The sequence below is a fragment of the Periplaneta americana genome, chromosome 14 (assembly GCF_040183065.1).
Source record: "Periplaneta americana isolate PAMFEO1 chromosome 14, P.americana_PAMFEO1_priV1, whole genome shotgun sequence".
In the NCBI taxonomy this organism is placed as follows: domain Eukaryota; kingdom Metazoa; phylum Arthropoda; class Insecta; order Blattodea; family Blattidae; genus Periplaneta; species Periplaneta americana.
In genome coordinates, this window is record NC_091130.1 from 151,768,554 (window position 1) to 151,776,685 (window position 8,132).

Genomic DNA, 8,132 nt, shown 5'->3' on the forward strand with positions numbered 1-8,132 from the left:
ATTGATAAAGTGTTGTGAATTTTTAAATTTTATTGGGTTATTTTACGAACGCTGTATAAACATCTCAGGTTATTTAGCGTCTGAATGAAATGAAGGTGATAATGCCGGTGAAATGAGTCCGGGGTCCAACACCGAAAGTTACCCAGCATTTGCTCTTATTGGGTTGAGGGAAAACCCCGGAAAAACCTCAACCAGATAACTTGCTCTAACCGGGATTCGAACCCGGGCCACCTGGTTTCACGGCCAGACGCGCTGACCGTTACTCCACAGGTGTGGACTGTGTCGTGAAGTAACCAATTGAAAATAGAACAGTGATAGCTCTAAAATTGAATCTTCGTCAGAACGACTAAATTTTTATATATTTCTTACTTATTACATTGTAGGTATTATCTCTAAATAAGACGAAGAACATGGTTATAGGAAGAAAAATAAAGAAGGTAAACTTGCGAATTCTAAATGAGGCAGTAGAGCAAGTGAACAGCTTCAAATACTTGGGGTGTAGACTACTATAAGCAGTAACATGAGCTGCTGCCAGGAAGTCAAAAGGAGGATAGCAATGGCCAAGGAAGCTTTTAATAGAAAAAGGACCATCTTCTACGGACCTCTGGTAAAAGAACTGACGAAGAGAGTAGTGAAGTGCTTCGTGTAGAATGTAGCACTATATCGGGAACAAACGTGGACATCACGACTAAGTGAAGAGAAATGATTAGAAACTCTTTAAATGTGGATATGAAGAATGGAGTGTGTGAAATGGACAGACGGAATAAGAAATGAAGCTGTGTTTGAAAGTAGCAGTAATAGTAGTAGTTGTTTTATTTTGCCTGGCAGAGTTAAGGCTATAAGGCCTTCTCTTCCACTCAACCAGGTTTCAATAATATACATGAAATACAAAATTACGTGATAGATTACAAAACAACACAAAAAATATACCTTAGAAATTACATAAAATATAGAAGAAAATTACAAATAGTCAAGATCAGTTACATAATATAAGGACAATATAAAATAAAGTAGAAAATTGCACATAATCAAGATCAGTTACATAACATAAGGACAATATAAAATAAAGTAGAAAATTGCACATAATCAAGATCAGTTACATAATATAAGGACAATATAAAATAAAGTAGAAAATTGCACATAATCAAGATCATTTACATAACATAAGGACAATATAAAATAAAGTACAAAATTGCACATAATCAAGATCAGTTACATAATATAAGGACAATATAAAATAAAGTAGAAAATTGCACATAATCAAGATCAGTTACATAACATAAGGACAATATAAAATAAAGTAGAAAATTGCACATAATCAAGATCAGTTACATAACATAAGGACAATATAAAATAAAGTAGAAAATTGCACATAATCAAGATCAGTCACATAACATAAGGACAATATAAAATAAAGTAGAAAATTGCACATAATCAAGATCAGTTACATAATATAAGGACAATATAAAATAAAATAGAAAATTGCACATAATCAAGATCAGTTACATAACATAAGGACAATATAAAATAAAGTAGAAAATTGCACATAATCAAGATCAGTTACATAATATAAGGACAATATAAAATAAAGTAGAAAATTGCACATAATCAAGATCAGTTACATAATATAAGGATAATATAAAATAAAGTAGAAAATTGCACATAATCAAGATCAGTTACATAATATAAGGACAATATAAAATAAAGTAGAAAATTGCACATAATCAAGATCAGTTACATAACATAAGGACAATATAAAATAAAGTAGAAAATTGCACATAATCAAGATCAGTTACATAATATAAGGACAATATAAAATAAAGTAGAAAATTGCACATAATCAAGATCAGTTACATAATATAAGGACAATATAAAATAAAGTAGAAAATTGCACATAATCAAGATAAGTTACATAACTTAAGGGGTATATATATATATATATATATATATATATATATATATATATATATACACACACACACACACACACACGGACAATTTATAAGACCTAAAATGCTCGAGATAAATTCGACGATTAATTCACTTGAGATATAGTATACAGTTAATATAGTAATAGGAAAATACATGTGGGTTACAAGACATGAAATGTTGAATAGCAAAAACGTACTAATTGGCATATGAATACAAATGATTAATATACCAAGATAATAAAAAAGGAAAAGAAAAAAAAGAAGAGAGAGGAGAAAAAATAACAACTTGGTCATTTAAGACTATTTAGAAACTTCCGCAAGAGTCTAGTTCTATTCAATAAAAACATTTCTAAGAGTGAGTGAAGAAAGAATAATACAGAAACTGATCAGGAAGAGGGAAAGAAATTGATTGAATCACTGGCTAAGAAGAAACTGCCTACTATGGGCTGCACTGGAAGGAATGGTGAACGGGAGAAGAGTTCGGGGCAGAAGAAGATATAAGATGTTAGACGACATTAAGATAAATTGATCTATGGGAGATCAGACGCAGGAAAGATTGGAGAATGCTGGGTTTGCCGTGAAAGACCTCCCCTTGGACAGAACACTATGAATGAATGAATTAATTAATTAATATCAATTCTTCTTATGCTCCCTGCTGAGGTGAGACAATAGACTGCTCCTTGTACAATGTAGCTTTGTTTTCTGATACTTCCTGCAATTTTAGATCTCATTGTCTGAGGCCTGCAAGAACCAACGTCGTAAGCAAATATTTCTATCTCTGAGACAACGGGAATTGTCCTTAGACACAACTCGTACTGGAGATGCGTTGCATACCTTCTTTAATTCCTTCTCTCCATTCCGAAACGGAAAGTTCTTCATGCTGCCAAGTCCATTTATTTGTAGGCGTGTACTCTTTATGTAAAACGACTCATTTACCCTTATGTCGAAATACACACCAAGAATCAATTTCACAATTTGGTAATATCACAGTCTACTATATACAGTCGCGAAGCTCAATATGTAGTAAAAATGCAAACATGGATAGTTGCCCACCACTAGGATCGCTACTATCGCCTCGTCATCGCAGATCCCTCTCCTAGCAGCCGACAAAATATGTTACACTTTCGTTGTGTTGTTTTGGAAAAATTAACACCTTCCTTCCATTATTGAAATATTAAATAAATAAAGTTAATTTGTTATTTTAATAAAGTATATTAAATTCCACCATAAACTCGAAGATGCCTGCAAGAAATAGATTAATATTATTTTTGTTTGCGCAAAACGAACTGAAATTTACTATAATCGCTTCACTCATTCAAGATTATAGCGATAATTAACTCTGAAACCAATAAATATTAATTTGCATTTCCCTTTACAACAATAATGATGGAAATATGAATTAATGGAGTAACTTACGTGTACCGGTACTTGTAGTGTAGGCTTACGTAGTTGAGGTTAAGCAATAATAATCACACCGGAATTGGAAATAAAACGTGATTAATAAATTTTATTGTAACAGACTTTTCTACATCTCTAGTAAAGTATCAAAAATAAAAATAACAACAAAATTAACAGCTATAATTAAAAACATATCCTTTGAAAAAAAAAAGTAGGCCTAAGCAATAATAATCCCACCAGAATTGAAAATAAAACGTTATCAATAAATTTCATTAAAGCAAACTTAATTTTTCTATGTCACTAGTAAAATATTATTATTCCAATTATTGTATTTTAGCCATTAACATTTTCATTACAACCAATAACGAACATTTCACAACCATCAATGTGAAATACGCAACGAGCTAGCACTCGATGGAAATACGATTCAGTCCAAAGTCGACCGTGGACAGTCTATTGTTTCTAGTTGCTAACCGCTTGGAGCGCTTTATCACGAGATTTGCAAAAAATCACCTCAAGCTTCGCGACTGTATATAGTAGTCTGTGGTAATATACATAGATATAATTTTTCTAGTTTTAAAATTGTTACCTTTAGTAATGTCAGACCTCGAGTGACATTTATTAGGACTATTTCGTTAATAAAATAAAAATGTAAATAATATATCCCTAAAATCGCTTACAAAATGTTAATAATTGTATATTTACGAATACTTAACCTATTCAGACATTGTGAAGTTGAAATAGATGAATCTCGATTATTGCAATAAAGTAACTCGATGTTATTATTCAGTAATGCCAATTACGAAAAGTAAAATACAGGTTTAACAATGTTAATTGCATGTACTGCACTTTTCTCTTATTGTTATAACAGAAATACATTTTCATTATTTGCTGAAATCATGATTTAATTTAAACATTTTATAATATAATTGCAAGTAATCTGATTAATACTTACTTACTTACTAGAAAATCTGAAAAAGTACAAGTCTCCAGGTATTGATCAAATTCCAGCAGAATTAATACAAGAGGGTGGAAGCGCATTATCTAGCGAAATCTATAAACTTGTACTTGCAATTTGGGTAAAGGAAGTTGTACCATCTTTTAATAAATGTGGGAAATGCCTGTTATTATTCGGTTGAGAAGCTTTTGTCATCTAGTCTGTCCCGTTCACCATTCAGGTTCATTGCCGGCCTCATATAAGCCCGCCATTGGTCCCTATCCTGAGCAAGATTAATCCAGTCCCTACCATCATATCCCACCTCCCTCAAATCCATTTTAATATTATCTTCCCATCTACGTCTCGGCCTTCCCAAAGGTCTTTTCCCCTCTGGCCTCCCAACTAACACTCTATATGCATTTCTGGATTCGCCCATACGTGCTACATGCCCAGCCCATCTCAAACGTCTGGATTTAATGTTCCTAATTATGTCAGGTGAAGGATACAATGCGTGCAGCTCTGCGTTGTGTAACTTTCTCCATTCTCCTGTAACTTCATCCCTCTTAGCACCAAATATTTTCCTAAAAACCTTATTCTCAAAAACCCTCAATCTCTGTTCCTCTCTCAAAGTGAGAGTCCAAGTTTCACAGCCATACAGAACAACCGGTAATATAACTGTTTTATAAATTCTAACTTTCAGATTTTTTGACAGCAGAGTAGATGACAAAAGCTTCTCAACCGAATAATAACAGTCATTTCCCACATTTATTAAAAGATGGTGCAACTTCCTTTACCCAAACTGCAAGTACAAGTTTATAAATTTCGCTAGATAATACGCTTCCACCCTCTTGTATTAATTCTGCTGGAATTTGATCAATACCTGGAGACTTGTACTTTTTCAGATTTTCTATCGCAATTTCGACTTCAGAAAGTGTGGGTTCCGGTATAAATGGCTCAACCTGATTAATACATTAATTAAATGAATTTCTGAAAAAAAAAACAGTTATCAAATCTGAATGAAGGAATGTAGACCTAATTTTCTTCAGATAGCCTACAATGGACATGGAATTTGAACATCTGACTTTGTATTAATTGTTTAATTTCATTGACGTTATACAAATTTGACAGGCTAAATTAGGTTAGGTTATCTGTGGGAGCGGGACCAATGTCAACCATGCCTTATTTCAACCGTTACTCCGTGCTACAGGAAAGCATTTTCCATAGATCGACAAACACATTCTCGCTGTAGTGTGTAACGGAACTAAAGCTGCATCTACACAGTTCAATATTCCAATCGCGTATGCGTGCAATCTGGGAAGAATATTGAAAGAATCAAGTTTAAAACGTACGTTCAATTAAGATGCATGAAGATTTTATGTCTACATGGTGCGCCGTTTTGAACGTCGTCTTCACTGCGTAAATATATTAATTAATATTAAATATCAATCTTGCAGTCATTGCTTTAAAGTTGAAAGAAAAGTTTAACCGTGTAGTTGCATCTTAATATATTCATGATCATCAATTTACGGGGAAACAGTTGGCGACGACTAAACAAAAGAACGACCATGCGATAAATTGATAGCGATAAATCTAGCTGCAAAAATTATCGCGATGTCTGACTGTGATTGGTTGGAATTCAAAATTTCATTACACTTCATTGGTCGAAAATGGTCGGAAATAGTTATTTTCAGTTTTGTATGCATTTACCGCTCTTATAATCTACACTGCATTTTCTAACGGCTGAAATGATTAAAATTCCAATTAAAGAAATGTGATCTCAAAAACTTTCTCAGTCTATGTGGTCATAATTTATACATAAGAGTACAAAATATGTATTTGTTTAAGCCTCTATCATATTTTAAGCTTTTTTTCTTCGAAAACAACGCCAATCCTTGTCTAAAAATTTGTGTCATTATGCACGTCACTTCAAAACTCGCAAAGTCCGTAGATCTGTGTATAAACAATTAGTCCAGTCCATTCATAAAAATTGACTTAACGGATTTTGGGATAGCACTCTTCATTTGTGATTATTAGAGGAAGGCTAAATGAGTAGACATACAATAGCAGAATAATAACAATAAGAATAACAGAGTGAAGAAACAGAAAATATATTGTTGTAATTTTATATACATTTAATGCATATGGTACAACTTATCAAAAGCGTGATCATTTGCATACGTTTTATATTTGATACCTGCAATTGTTGTCAATTCGCAGTGATGGGATTCAAAGACGTTTCCTTTCATGTGTGCTCACGATGTGGCGAAAACTAAGAGTGCCGTCGAATCGATCGGTGCCCTAGACCGTAGCAGAGGCATGAACTGGGCGCCGCTGGTCTTAAGACACTGCGCAGACTCTGGTCTGCTCTTAACCCTTTGATGCACGCATTTGGGAAGGGAATAAAAAATTGTGTTTGCAGTGAAATTAAACTTTTACTTGTCTAAGAGAAGCGCCGCAAATTTTAAAAATCTTAAAAACTCCATTTTTACACAGAAAATGGGTTGTTTCACGGTAAAACCACTATGCAATACTGCAGAACACGATGTCTTCAGACTTAATGCGAATGATACAAAAGGAAACAGTTTCTGGTTTCATTAAGGCAAGGTGCCTCTTCACATGTGTTACGTGGTAATTAGAAAGGAAAAGAATGGATCTTCTATCCTTCCACTTGAGCCAGGACACTCCAGCATAAATGACGTACGGCTATCACTGTCACCACGTTTCATGTCGCGGTCTCTTGTTTCGTTCGTATGGTAAACCAATACGCCCATGTCTATCTGTACCACATGCATAGATATTTTGCTGCCTTAGAGATCATCAGATTCAAACTTGTGAAAAAGTTGTCAAAAACAGTTTGTGATTGTCACCAACCATCTCATCCTTGTAGCCATGATGAATTAACTGACACGAAAATGGAACATTTTATTGGATATGGTGAGCATAACTACCCTGTTTGCGTAGTGGTTACGTTTTGAAACCACCACATTATTTCTATATTGATGCCAAATGTGTCGAAGAAATTACAATCTTGTTACTGAACTATGTTCTGAAAGCCCGAAAAACAAATAATCTATACTAATAATAAATCTGTAGCCGAAATTTTTCTGGTAATTTTCGATTTTCTAAAAATAATTGATCCTAACATATACAATTAACCACCCTGAAACCGAAAATCGCTTTTTTGACATTTTTGTTTGTATGTCTGTCTGTCTGTATGTATGTTTGTTACCTTTTCACGCGATAATGGCTGAACGGATTTCGATGAAAATTGGAATATAAATTAAGTTCGTTGTAACTTAGATTTTAGGCTATATGGCATTCAAAATACATTATTTAAAAGGGGGGTTATAAGGGGGCCTGAATTAAATAAATCGAAATATCTCGCTTATTATTGATTTTTGTGAAAAATGTTACATGACAAAAGTTTCTTTAAAAATAATTTCCGATAAGTTGTATTCCTTGAAAAATTTTGATAGGACTGATATTTAATGAGATAAATGAGTTTTAAAATTAAAATAACTGCCATCTAAGGCCGTGTAATGAATTAAAAAACAAATGACTTCGTCTATAAGGGGCCTTGGACAGCAACAATCGAAAGCTATGAAAGATAGCTTACAGATAATGTTTCTGTGTTTGTATGAAGTAATATCGGAAGCTAAATTAACCGATTTGTATAATTAATTATTAATTCACCACTGCAAAGTGTAGTTTCTCTAGATGGACATAATGCTATAATGTTATTACAGTAACTTCTGAGTAAATCGAGGACAGGTAAGATTAAAATAGCTTCTTATGCACAGAAAACTTGATAGGCTATTCTGTACATTCGTTTCGTGTATTTCCTAAAATAATTTTAATGACCAAAT